The 15182-nt window shown below is 36.7% G+C and overlaps 1 protein-coding gene and 1 pseudogene across 4 annotated transcripts in view; one reads left to right on the forward strand and one right to left on the reverse strand.

Moving 5' to 3' along the window:
* Positions 1–1556, forward strand: part of LOC108976171 — a 2265-nt pseudogene extending 709 nt beyond the window's left edge.
* The window catches only part of LOC108976173 (PERQ amino acid-rich with GYF domain-containing protein CG11148), a 33344-nt gene extending 18464 nt beyond the window's left edge, over positions 1–14880 (reverse strand). For 3 of the 4 annotated variants that reach the window (XM_018945108.1, XM_018945106.1, XM_018945104.1), the window contains exon 1: positions 14770–14880. The gene's annotated coding sequence lies outside the window, so the exon portion shown is untranslated. Of the gene's footprint in view, positions 1–14706 lie in introns of all 4 variants that reach the window. The other variant, XM_018945105.1, reaches the window with a different exon arrangement.
* Between the last annotated feature and the right edge of the window lie 302 nt (positions 14881–15182).

Here is a 15182-nt window from a genome sequence, read left to right on the forward strand (position 1 = left end):
AAGACATGGGCTGTTAAAAATAACATATCCCAAAATAGTTTAACGGACCTTTTACAAACCTTAGATAGAGCAGGTATTAAAGGACTGCCGTTATGTGGAAGGACTCTGTTAGGTACCAGTAGGCAAGTWGTACAATTTAAATATGTAGCTGAGGGGGAGTTATTATATTTGGGAATACAATATAATTTAAATTTTCTAGACTTTGATTTCCTAGAAAATGTAGAAAAAGGTTCTTTAGATGTAGGAATAGATGGACTTAAATTGTATAAAAGTTCCAATAGGACATTATGAACAATTTTAGGTCATGTAGTAGGCTTCCCTAATAGAAGACCTTTTACAATCGCTTGCTTCTCAGCAATGAGTAAGCCATCGAATGTAAACGACTTTATTAAGGAATTTTGTGAAGAAATAAAGTTCTTGCAAGAAAACGGAGTTAAAGTAGGATATAGGCAGAATTTGAAAGAGTTTAGTGTTAAGCTTTTTGTTTGTGACGCACCGGCTCGCGTCACACACCGAGAAGAATTAACTGCCCTAAATGCGTTTAGGAAGGTATTTATAAAGTGAGGAGAGTGTGTTTCTCACAAACCATAGGAGAACTTAGGACTAGTAGTTCATTTAGGAATAGATTAGATATAAGTCATCATTTAGACGATTTTAAGCAGGGGGAAAATTTGCTAGAATCTGTAAATATTAACATGGTTTCTCAATTTCCGTTAGATCCCATGCATTTAGTTGATTTGGGGGTTACTAAGAAACTTCTTCTTTCTTTCTTCTTTTTTAGAAATAAAATAGGGTCTTTGAAAATTATCAACCAACAAAACCAACCAGATACTTTTGGTTGTCTTATTTTGACAAAAGTTGGTGATGTTTTCAAAGAGCCTTTGGTGTCCTCATCTGGTTTAGGTATTCTAGAGGTATTAAAGATGAGGACATTAAAATTATTAAAATAGTAGATTTAGAATTTAAATATTTTTCTATTCCAATAGGGAATAAATTTATTTTAATTCCTCTATTGCATAATTTGTTTTATAATTTTACATAGATAAGTGGATTTTTCTTTCCCTATTGACACCTCTTCCTCGGAGAACATTAGTCCACGGCAGCGAGATGGTAAAATGACTTTGTTGTACTTATRTGTTTTTCATTGTAATCATTTTAACTTTCTTTATAGGAGAAGAAATGAGCCCATTTCGTATCGCCGAGAATAAATATTTATAGATAAATATACATTTATAGGCAGCAATTATCTTAAATCTAAAATCTACCAAGGACTCGATAGTGACGAGTTGGTGTGGTTGTACAACTACGATGGAAAAGTGGGAAAAAAAGCCTTAAATAAATTAAGAATAATGGATATCACTCTCGGTAATATTAATTTACTCATATTTTTTACTTTTTAGTTTTCCTTTTTAATTTTTCGTTTTTAATTTTTAATTTTTTCTTTTTAATTATTAATATTTTATATATAGCTGCATTTGCAAATATCCATTATAAGAAAATTTGTTAATTTAAGCCATAATCGATATAAACATGTAAGACGTAATATGAGGAATTAGATCCTTTTAAATTTAATTTTAAGTTTTTTTATTATTATATTTATAGTATTAGGTAGTAATATTTCTGATTATAATAACAATAAATAAAATAAGAAAAAATTGATGTTTTTCTTAAAATGATCTTTTATTTCATTTTTATTTTATTATAATCTTCTTTCAGGTATTTGTCTTTTACAATATTTTTCAACTCTTTTATTTTCAGGTTTTAATAATCTTTATTATATTTTCAGCTATTAGTATTTTAAAAAATGCAACCCTGCATTAGCCGTCGATTGGGGATATTAGATCAGGACAGATATACTTTTTATATGACACTGCTGAATGAGCGCAACAGTGCTGTATGATCACATGTATACGTACGTGTGAGGATAGAATCTTCACGCGGCTTAAGGCACACTATATGTGTTTACCCCCACGTTTACCCACTGCTTACCTGGTTTTTTAACCGCTCATGGTTGGCAGGGTATGCAGGGTATGCAATATGTATGCACTCAACAATTAACAAACATATTTATTTAAGATAACATATTGACCTAAGATATGCATTTAGGCAATTGAATACAAATGTGCATGTGCATTTAAAATCAACCCCCTACCATGTAGCATAAACAATGTGTTATATACATATGAACCTGCACACATACACATATATTAAGATAGTTATTAAAATTGTATATAAATATGTGAAAATYTTCAATAAAATCACACTAAAATAGTTCTTGTAGAAGGAAACACTTCTCGTAGAATGAAATAGTTCTCAGCTTAAATTAAATATTTATTTTCGCCCCACCAGTGGTAAGGATATAAAGCATCTTATTTAAATTTAAATGTTTGATGTTACAAATCATACAGTTTGATTATAATTCAAACACGTATAACGCTTCGATTCAATATTTACATTGGATTCACTTTCATTTACTTAGAGAAGTTCAGCTAAATAATACTTCATTTTTGTAATCAAAATGAATTCATTACTATTGTGAAATGAAATATATTTTTAAATGGTTTTATTTGGCTCACGCCGTTTGTTTTATTTATTATTTATTCTTGGGTCAAATTTAGTAATTCAAATTTCACGCTCTTCCTGTCAACCGATTAATCTGAAATTTTGTATACACTTTGGATTTTGTTGACAATACAATTACGTTTATTCATTATCATTATAAATCCAAGATGGCCGTAGGTTTTATCAATCCCATCAATATGGGTATCAAATAAAAGGACTCAACAAGCAGAGTACAATATACTATAAAAAATTTTAATCCAAGATGGCGGCCGCTACAAAATGGCGGATAACGTAGGTTTTATCAATTACATCAATATGGGTATCAAATGAAAGGGCTCAACAAGCAGAATACAATATACTATAAAAAATTTAAATCAAAGATGTCGGCTGCTACAAAATGGCGAATAACGTAGGTTTTATCAATCCCATCAACATGGGTATCAAATGAAAGGTCTGAAGAAGTAGAATACAATTTGCTATGCAAAATTGAAATCTAAGATGGCTAATGCTCAGCCCCTGGTGGGGATAGAGGGGAGGTTGAGGGCTTTCCTGAAAGCCCCAGGTGTGAACTAACTCGCAAATTAATTTTCATCCCCCCAATATTGACGGTTCAAAGGGATTAGTAAATGGCGCTATAGGCTACATCAACGAAATCGTTTGACCTCAATTTCGTCGAACTCAGATGTATGCAACAGATGTACCTTCCGTCCGAATTGATTTCGCAAGACAGAGACAAGACAGAGTACATGTTATACACCCAAAAGCCATACAGTTTCCTTTAATACTATCATGGACTTCTACAATACATAAAATGCAGGGCAGCACTATGGATCACGCAGTCGTATACTTAGGTGCGAGACTGTTTGAAGAAGGTCAAGCCTACGTGGGAAATAAAATTACAACAAAAGTACGAGTTCTTTTTAATGCATCAAAGTGTACGAGCTCAGGTAAACCACAAAAGGACGTACCGGCCCAACCTTTCAACCAGATCTGCTATTACTAAATTGGCGCATGTTTAAATACGGAGGTGTAGAGAAAATATACAGGTAAATTCTAGTACATAAAGATTACTAATATTTCCAACATAAAATATTTCACAAATCAAGTTATAGTCCAATCAGCGACTGCAAACTTAAACCCGCCATCTTTAGCATCAATTGCGCGACACTGCATAAAGTGGCAAAAACGTGTTAAATAAATTTGCCTTTAGTAACTTCTGTGTAACAAACACAAACATACGTTGACGACATTCTATCAGGTAGCCACAGTATCACATTAGCGTGAGAATCGCTATCTCAAGTGATCAATGCACTAAATTCAGCGGGGTTCCCGCTCAAACATCAAGCCATCTCATAATAAAAAACATAAAAAAGGAAGACTTATTAGATACAGATTTTCTTAAATTTTAATAAGCCAGTACAACAAAAACTCTTGGGATTCAATGGAATACGATAACAAATCAATTCTCATATACAATTGAGTCAATATCTGCAATGTTCGCCATAACCAATAGCCAAATACTTTCCTCGGTGGCAAAATGGCTTTCGCCAAGTCTCTTGATTCAAGCAAAAATCCTCAATCGTGGCCAGATGGCTCTGAATGGGATGAGCAGGTAAAACTTGTGCGTTTACTAAAATGGGTTCCATTTGCTAACAACTTACATACTATTTCGAAAATTAGAATTTCTGGATATGTAAATTTCGCCCCATTCAAAATGTAGAAATACATGGTTTCTGTGACGCCTCCGAAAGGACTATTGTGTAACAATTTACGTATGCAGTCGGTATAATAACAAAATATATTCAATATATATTTGGTAGCAAAAGCCAAAGTTGCACCCTTCAAGACACTAAGACCCTTCAATTCCCACGACAGCCGGTTCTACGTACCGGAATAGACTCGGATTTCATCCGACCAAGGGCTGTTTTTTCGGGGACCTAACCCCGTTTGGATCGGTGAGCATTAATCTGTGTTTGTCGTCATTGGAGCAACGCCTTGCAGCAGGGTTGCTCCGTATCTTCCTGACTCGTGCCGGCATTGAGTGCAACCCGGTCCCAAAGGAATTTCTCTGCTGCGTATGCGCAAAACGGCTCCATCCAAAGTCCACCTCAGTCAGGTGCAACACATGCAATGGATGGAGYCATCTTAAGACCTGCACAGGCCTTAAGACTCATAGGGAGTGGTCCCCAGGAGCTCAACTAGGCAACATAGCTCCCACTCTGACTTGTCCCTCCCCCAACCTTCATCCTGCTCCAATCCTCGTGCGAGAACCAATCAGCAACTCTTGGTTCCTCGCACAGTCTGTTCCGTGTGTCAGRCCGTCATACGTCGGAACGTCGCATCAGTCAAGTGCAAATCTTGCGCTGGCTGGTGTCACTTCCTGGCGTGTTCCGGAATGCGTACCACACGTGAGTGGAGTGAGTSGTACGTTGCCCCATGCTGCAGGAGTCTGCCCCTGCATAACACAACAGTGGCGTCGCTAACCAACACCCTAGTGCGACAACCGCCCATGCGGGTTCTGCAGCTGCAACAAATACCACCCACACGTCCCTCCCTCATCCCCCAGGATCACCCACGGACACCCGCGACAAACCCGGCTACTTCAATTTAACTGCAACGGACTCCATAGCAAGACCGAGGAGATAGTTGCACTTATGAATCGGGAGCGCGTATCGATTGCTGCGGTCCAAGAAATCAAGTTATACAGCCGCTCAGATCTTCTGAGTTGTGCCGGTTTTAACGTTATACGTAAAGATCGCGAGAGAGATAATGGTGGTGGCCTAGCCTTCATATTGCACAACACTGTGCAGTATCGTCTAATCGATGAAGGCATAGACCGCAGGGATACTACCCTAGAATGTCAGGGCATAGCTATCCAGTCAGGCGATGTCGAGCTCAAAATATTAAATATATGCATGCCCCCAGTTACTTGTTGCCCTACAGGATATCACCCGAATATAGGTGCGCTACTTCGTGGTAAAAACCGTTTGGTGCTAGGCGACTTTAACGCGCAACACGATCTTTGGCATTCCTGCCTGTCGAACGATCGTAGGAGGATGGAGCTGGCGGAACAGATTGACGATTCGACATTCTACACAATGAATGACGAAGCCCCCACCGGAGTTATGGGCACTTGTAGTAGCTCGCCCGATATTACAATCGCTAGTGGTAGTCTGATAAATAGCATAACCCGGCGACCTACGCTAACTCTCGCATCAGACCATCTGCCCATAGTTATCTCGATCGAGAAACCTGCCGATTTCGTTTCTGTGGACAACCGTACCKTCGTTAACTTTAACAAAGCTAACTGGGTCGGCTTCACAGAATTTACTGAGCACCTTCAATTCCGCAAGGTGATCGCAACAGCTACTGCTCGCTTCATCCCAGCTGGACGAACCAACTTCCCAGTCGAAGCAGCCGTTTTAGCTAATGAGCGCGACACCTTACGCCATGCTGATCCCGGAGATCCCCGAATAAGAGAGATTCGTATGGTAAACCATCATAAGGGGACGAAATGGATAGAGCACCTGAAGTCCTGCAACCTCTCCACTGGCTACTGTCAAGGCTTTGTCTAACCCGAAGAGTCACGACGACCGAGTTGAAGTTCAATTCAACTGTCACGCCTCTTCGGACCCCAAGAAGTGTGCGAGCTATTTTAGCCGGCAGTTTACACTGCACCCTTCGGTAGACAGAGCCAAACGATGTGTTAACCGACGGCTGCGCAAAGTGCCAAACGCAGCCACTTACTTTCCCCGATGAAGAGGTTCAGGGTGTCATCAACAAAGCAAAATCTTCCAAATCCACTGGCCCTGATGGAATCAACATGCTAATGCTAAAACATCTATGCTCGACGGGAGTAAGATATCTCACCAAGGTCTGCAACCTGTCGCTGACCACTCTTCAAACACCCGATGTGTAGAAAGTTGGAAGAGTGGTCCCACTACTGAAACCTGGGAAACCCGCCAACAAAGGGGAATCTTATCGACTGATAACTCTCCTCAGTAGCGAAGACACTAGAGGCCTTGTTACTCCCGACCTTCCCTCACCACCTGAGCCTAGCCAGCCACCATCATGGATTCCGAAAAGTGCACAGTACCACCACAGCACTCAGCGTCATAAACGCTCAGATAGTTCGTGGCCTCAACCAAAAAGGACCCTGTGAGAGAACGATCTTCGTAGCGTTGAACCTGTCAAAAGCTTTTGACACGGTCAACCACACAACGCTACTGCAGGACATGGAGAAAACCAGGCTTCCTCCAGGGCTAAAGAGGTTAACCATGAACTATCTGAACGGTCGTCAGTCATTTCGAGCTAAGGAGCATAATGAACTCCTCTCCAAGCAGTTCTTGCTCGGATGTTTTCGTAGAAATCTGCTTGGAGCGGAACCGCCTCCTAGGAGCATCAAGAGGTCATTCCTTGACCACGTCGACGACATCGTACAATACGCCGACAGGACCTCGGACGCAACAGACTTTCGACAGGCACTGACCGCCATTCACAGTGAAGCCATCAACACCTTCACCGACCCTTCCCGTGAATGGCGGACTTGGAGTCAAACCACCACCCATAGCAGACGAAGAGCTCGAGTTGCCGCGTGAAACGCGAGTGACCCTTGCGCTACTTCGTTCTGGATTTTGTAGCAGGTTAAAGTCCTACTTATCCAGAATAGACCCTGACATACCTAATGTATGTCCTGCGTGCAATGAGTCTTCGTATGACATTGACCACCTCTTTGCACAGCCTTTTCCCTTTGGTCCGACCCCGTCAAAACAGCACGTTTTCTGGGCCTCCCGCTAGATGACATCGACGCCCTCAACATCCTAACCGGGACTGATAACCGTTAAAACAACAACATGAACCTTGCGGACACCACAATCCCACATCGGTTTGTATGTCTGACAATACATCCATGAAACACTATCCACGATCTACAAATCGATCAAATACGATTGCGAGTACGTCAACAAAGAAAGCAACAGGGCGGTTATTGGCCTTGAACGAGATGAGATCAGCAAGTATCAAATAGGTCGATACGTGAGCTGCAATGAAACGCTTTGTAAGATATTTACTGTTGCAATTCATGAGTGTTTTCCGACGTTTGTGCATCTCGCAGTTCATTTGGAGAAGGCCAAAGAGTGTATTTCAACCTAGAGAGTACAGTATAGCCAGCGGAATCACCGGTAACAACAAAATTAACATTTACGAGTTTATTCTCAACTTGCGTATTGTGAATGGTACGATGTGTGCAACTTTTTGAGAAGCAATTACAATTGCTGGAACATGATAATATCACTGGAATCAAACGATGGGCGATGCGATAGCTACTTCGCATGCCACTAAAGTTCGTAGACTTTTCGCGATGATCATTTCCACATATCAGTCTTCAAATCCGAGTCAATTATGGGATACGAACAAAAATTACATTGCCGAAAAACCCTACTGATTGCGCCGCAGCTATCAAATGCAAGGAGCAGAATGCTTGATTCTACGAATTCCTTTGAGTTCCAAAGATTTGCGTCACAAAAGGATAGTCGCCAGAAGTGTGTGGCATAAATCTGGAAATGTTATTCACAAGGTCAATTATACTTTGCGTGTTCACGAATTGGAAAACCATCTTCGCTGTACATTTACGCACCGGAACAGATCGCAAAAATGTTGTTTATCAAGCTGCGTTACATTGAAAAAAAATTAGAAAAATCGCAAATAAATAATATTCAACGCAATATGAGTTCAACTTTCTTTGCATTTCAAAGCACATAATTTCACGCAGGACAACGCCTGCGGGGTTAGCTGATATTTTTATATATTACTTTTCTTTTGATTAAATATAAATAAGAAAAACCATTTTGCATGGAAAGAGTGTTTATACTAATTTTAATGAAATATGAAATATAATCTTTAGGCACTTTTTTAATACAATCGTGAAAGAAACAATTTAATAAAATTTTTTATAAAGTAAAAACTTTTTATAAAGTAATTTAATAAAATTTTTTATAAAGTAAAATATGATTACTTGTTTATCAATTTACCCATTTAAGTAAAAAAGAGCAAATAGAAATCCATGAATAATTAGTATTAATTGAAAAACTTGAACTCCCTCTAAAATGGTTTGGTCACCCAAATAGCACATTTTTTTGAAAGTGAAGATTTGTTCGTAAAAAAAATAAAGGAGTGAATTTGTATAAATAATTAAGATTGTCTACGAAAAAGTGATTTAATTCGCGTAGAAATGGGCCATTGTAAGGACTGTAGTCCTGGAAAAAAGACGCATTATGCACAATATGAAGGAATCCAGGAAAACTGTTTAGAAATCGCTGTTTTATTGAAATGTTTATAATGGTCTTAAACTCATAAAAGCTAATAATATCTATTTGATTAAAGGAGAAGAAAAAAAACCACCGCGAAAGACAACAATATGACCGTTCCCACGACAGTCAGGTTTACGTAACCGGAACGGACCCGAATATTTATTCGGTCAAGGACTGTCAATTCGGCAGAACTCTGCCGCTACAACAACAACAACAACAACAATTATTGAAGATAGAGCCACAGTCTGGAGAAGCCAGGCCAACACTTTTAAGTCTTCATGACTAATAATGCAGGAAATCAATGATGAATATTGATTAAATATATCGCGGAAGACTGTTGGAAGACGTCCAAAGAGGTACAACTCTTTAGCTGCCCGAGTAAAAAAAAACATCCAAAATCGGTTACGTTTCGCGAAAACACTTTAGGGATAACGACCTTATTTTTGAGAATACGCAGGCGGAAAAATGATGACTTTTTCCGTTTTCCTGGCATGGCGTGTGCTCAATTATTCCATTTAGGAGAAAATGGATCGGTATCAATATTTAGACACATTAAGGAACGAAATGGAACAATTTCCTTTCAATTGCATGCCCCTTCGCTGGACTTTTATACAAGATAACGACCCTAAGCACACAGCGAAAATCACAAACGATTAGCTTAAGAAAGAAAAAATAAATGTTTTGGATTAGCCAGTGTTAAGACCTAACCTTAATCCAATAGAAAACTTATGAAACGATGTTAAACTTATAATTGCTGCTAAAAATTTTACAAATTTTGAGGATTTATGGGAAGGTATTAAGAAAGCTTGGTACTCCATCCCAAAGAGATGCGAGAAGCTAGTAGAAAATATGCTATTCGGATATTAATAATTCAAAATTTGGAATATAGAACCAAGTATTAGAAACGTAAGCATATTATGGCACCAAATCGTTGATGAAATTTCACTAAATTCACATCAATTTGCAGGTTTGGTAAAATGTGCTATTTGAGTGACCAAGGCGTTTTAGAGAGAGTTCAAGTTTTTCAAATAATACTAATTATTTGTGAATTGCTATTTGTTTTTTTTTTTTACTTAAATGGATAAATTAATAAACAAGTAATCATATTTTAAGTTCTTTTTACTCTTTGTGCTATTTACGAGATAATCGCGTTTAAAGTTGAGCAAGGCTGTTCAGCCTTTCCGTGCACTAGTAGCGATTTGATCCCTCCTACGAGATCGCTTTTAGTGCCGCTTGACTATCGCTGAGAATGGCTGTTCGTTCATTGAGATAGTTGCGATGGAGGTTTATTCTACACCGATTTATGGCAAAAACTTCTGCCTGAAAGATGCTCGGGAACTCTTCCATGGGTATAGAGTATTTAAGTTAGCATATAACATAGTGAATAATTTTTATTATACATTTAACTTATTATTGAATACTGTTTATTTAAGAATAAGAAATGAGATACAAACTGTCAAATAGTCAGTATTACCAAACTCATATATTTTACAAACTACTAAAAAAAAAAAAATTGAAAGAAAGATTATACCCTAGGTACAGGAAACATAATCGTTGATAAACAATAAAAAAATTTAAGCGCAAAAAGAAGTACTACGCGAAAAAAATTTCATACACCAGACCGACCAGGGTTATTTTTTTTAAGCGTAGCCGAAGCCGAAGGCCGCTCACGCCAAAAAGAGTCTTACGCGAAGATGTAAGTGGCTTTGTTTTATTCTTTTGCTAATTATTTCATATTTGTCAAATAAGCTATGTTCTTAAGCGACTTTCTATTAAAATTAAATAACTTATTTCGGAAACAATGGCTTATAATTCATCAAGTATGTTAAATTAAATATTTAAAATATGTTTTTAATACTAGTTTACAGTTCTGCAAGACACTGTCGAATAGTCGTGTTCGCAGAACTAACAAATTGAAGGTATCAGAGGTTAAGGGAATATGGAATATTGCCAAAATATCCTACACATTCCAGTCGAGGGAGAGCTGCATAGCTTTTTGCGAAGAGGAGCTGATTAAAAAAGAAAAGATTCGCAGGGTGAATAGACCGCCGATGGTGCTCTCCGTCAGGTACCGCAAGGGATCTTGCCGAACGCGTTCGGCGATATCACGACCGAAGGCCACTTGGTTAGAAAATGCAAAAATACTATTGCCCCAAATTTTCTATTTAATGTACAGCTACGCATCGCACTGGTCGCACGGAGAAGTCAGGAAAAAAAACCATTATCAGGGCATCTATATTATCTAGTGCTACCATATGTGACTGGTATAACTACTGTCGCGAAGCGGTAGTTTTATACCAAGTAGAACATCAGGAGTCGATAGGTAAAAGTGGTGACTATGCCAAAAATGTGCAAATTGATGAAAGTAAATTCGGGAAGAGGAAATTAAATAAAGGCAAGGTTAAAAATATGCAATACTAGATAATTACTTATATGTTTTTCTCATTTCAGGCAGGAGGGTGGAAGGTCACTGGATGTTGGGGATGGTTGAAGATGGCAGCGACGGCCTGCGGCTGGAGGAATGGGCTTATATCCCTGATTAAGGAGCATGTTGCGCCAGGAACAATTATAAGCACAGATTGCTGAAAGGCGTACTATTGCTTGGCGAATCACGGGTATGAGCACTGAAGACTAAACAATAGCGACCCGGACAATCCATTTGTAGCGGAAGATATGCGTACCGCGGATTAAATCCCAGTGGCGTGTGATAAAACGAAATTTTGCGACACACGCCTATCCCGAAAACTTTGCGGATTTGATTGTGGAATATGTTTGGCAGAAAAATGTGGCCAGCAGACATGAAGATCTATTTGCAAAATTATTAGACGCAATAAAGCATATATACAGCCTTATTACATATTTACCTTTGTTTTATTAAATTGAAATAATTTTTTAATATTTTATTTTTATTTTTATAGGTTGATTCCCGTATTTGGGGTATAATCTGTTTACTTTATAGTCTCCGTTCCCACGACAGTCGGGTCTACGAAAACCGGAACGGACCCGGATTTTTATCCGGCTAAGGACTGTCAACTCGGCAGAATTCTGCAGTTGCCAACCGCAAAAAATCTGTTTATTGTGTCAAGTACGGATCCTCTGCAAAAAAAAAACAACCCTAGTCGGTCCAACATCGGGGATTTTCAAACTTTTGTCGCGTTAAATTCCTTTTTATTAATCTTCCTTCCTATTCTATTTTTGTTAGTTTGTTCAAATATATTAGTATGGTAACACTGATTATTTGACAGTTTGTAGCTTTTTCGTTATTGTTAAAAAAATAGATTTGAGCAATTAGTTTAATATTGATATAAAACTATTTTCGCACTATAAAATGTAAAATAAATGTGTACAAAAGAATTAGTGAAGTGCTAGTGCTAATAAAATGCAAAATATAAGTGTACAATTAATTTTAATTCGCAAAAATACATAATTCAAAGTGTTAATTTTTTATTTTAAACGTAAATATCTCGAAAACTATTCGAGTTCCTGCGGCTATAAATATATATATTCTTGAACTGGAGAACCTCCTCTATCCGAATATACCCATTTTATTTCCGAAATCCTGGGACGGCATACTAAAATTTATTATTATTTAAAACTATTAAATAATTTTCTGTTTAACATATATTGAGAGAATGGTACAAGTTTTTGTTGTATCTTATGTTATATGATAAATAAAGATACAAAATAATATTCCTTTGTGTCGAACTACTTTCTGCAGTGGCGGCCTTCGGCCGCGCTTCAAAAAAAAAAGAAACCTGGTCAGTCCAACACCGGGGTGATCATAGTTCTTTTGTGTCAAACTACTTTCTGCACTGGCGGCCTTCGGCCACGCTTCAAAAAAAAAAAAAAAACCCTGGTAAGTCCAACACCGGGGTGATCATAGTTCTTTTTGTTGGCAATATAAAACCGGTATTTACTAAATATAGTATAATAATATTTTTCTATATTTTTTACATAAGATATGTAATATAATCCATATAAATATATGAAACAATATTTAATTTTGAATTATTTATATCTCTAAGTATGAAACAGATTTTTGATTATATTTTCAGGACACAAAGTATGGCAACACTGCTAATTGTCATAAATGTAAACACACAAATCTCTTGAAACTTTGAATGTGCAAAATAGTTTTTAAAGAATTTTCTTAAAAATATACAATTAGTGTAAATTTTTGATATATACGAACGTGTACGGTGTAATTAAATATATATTAATTAAAAAATGTGTGAAAGGTGGGTTAAACATAGTAAAATAACGAGCATTGTTTCTACAAATTTTTGAACTTTAAAGTGAAATATCTCGAAAACTATGAGTCTGAGAACCGTATATGTGTATAAATTTTTTAATCCTGAGCTCCTCTATCCATCCGTACCATCAAATCGCGGCGCCGGAAGAATCGTAATATTGCCATATTATGCACTTTTCACTTACTAACACTTCACTATAACGTTTTTGTATATTTTAATTATTTTGTTTTTGTTAAATTCACTGCATTAGCACAACAAGAATAGGGTTGCATACTAGCAAATAAATGGTGTGGCCATATCTGCATAGTTGTCAACAAAAGAAAATAAGCAATAACTTTATACCCCAAATACATAAATGGAAAACGTCAAAAGTCTTAAGCAATTTTTTATAAAAGAAAAAAAGTTGCTGAAAGGTGTTCTACGTGAAAGAACTGTGAACACCCCGGTGTTGGATCGACCAGGGTTATTTTTTTGAAGCGCGGCGCTTTCTGCAACTTTTTTTCTTTTATAATAAATTGCTTAAGATTTTTGGCGTTTTCCACTTATGTATTTGGGGTTTAAAGTTATTGCTTATTTTCTTTTGTTGACAACTATGCAGATATGGCAATACCATTTATTTGCTGGTATGCAACCCTATTCTTGTTGTGCAAATGCAGTGAATTTAACTAAAACAAAATAATTAAAATAAGGCTTTATTTGCAATAAGTATTAAAAAAATTAATATACAAAAACGTTATAGTGAAGTGTTAGTAAGTGAAAAGTGCATAATATAAGCGAAAAAGTTATTCACAACATACAAATTATCAATGTAACAGTTGTCAATTTTTTAACTTTAAATGCAAATACCTTTAAAACTATAAGTCAGCGGCAACTATATATATATATATATTTTCGTGATCTGGAGAACGTCACCTTTCCAGTGATACCCATTTTATCTCCGAAATCCGGGGATGCTATTCTAAATTTTAAACGTCTTGAGTAACCCTAGTATGTTGCTGTTTAGCTATAAGCCAATATGGGAAAAATATCTATAATTTTTTTTCCGATTTTCGGCACAAGTTACGTTATGTTAACTATTGTATTCTCGCACTACTATTTTACCATGGTTCCTTTGGGAAAGCATCATTACTATATGTAACGAGTAAAGATTAAAACTCGTTATAGTACTTCTTTAACTCGTTTATTGCTTTAACGGAAATAAGATATTTATCACAATTTTAAAATTTGGGCATATTTTCTCTATTTGTAATAGTCCAACTTTCATTTACATATATCAACAATATAAAGAATGTGGGTGCATACTCCAAAACTTGTCACTTCACTTATTTAACTCGTTCGTAAACCAATCTCGGTAATGTACGATTCTAGAGATTTTCCATGTGAATGTGAATACCTTTGCATAATTTTAAACTAAACTATTTGCTTTAGTTTTGCCAAAAAATAATCGAACAAAAACGTAACATCTATCTAAATTGAAATTTTAATTCTTCTAACTCTTCCTACCATCTTATTACCATATTTGTTAATAAACTGAACAATAAGTAACCAACGTCAAGTAGTCATAACCAAAATCAAGAAATTACCATAAAACATTTAAGTTATCACAAAGTCTTTTTACATCTAATTAATACGAAATAATTGCATACTTTTTTAAATCCAAAGGAATTTTCACGTTTTTACTTTTTTTTGCAATAAATCGCACACGACGTGTACTCTCCGTAGCTTAAACGAACGAACGAATTCTATAAGCGAAAAGGCCGAGGCAAGTATTCAGCACAAAAGTTACAATGGTGTTTTCCTTGCTGACATAAACATGAGTGCACACTATATATATATTGTTTACTGATACGACATTGCGATTTTTTTATCGTTATGTAGTAATCACATAAACAAAAGTAAAACACATTATTCACCGTCGAACTGTCATCGTAACCGGTTGCTTTTCGCTCTTYRYTTWTTGAGTTTGTTAAAACGGTATAACGGTTTGTTCTGCGTTTATATTACGCTCGTGCTTTGTTTGTGAATTAATTTTTTATTGTTTTATATCTTTTCAATCACT

Source organism: Bactrocera latifrons, unplaced genomic scaffold (genome assembly GCF_001853355.1).
Source record: "Bactrocera latifrons isolate USDA-ARS-PBARC rearing strain unplaced genomic scaffold, ASM185335v1 scaffold_731, whole genome shotgun sequence".
Lineage (NCBI taxonomy): Eukaryota > Metazoa > Arthropoda > Insecta > Diptera > Tephritidae > Bactrocera > Bactrocera latifrons.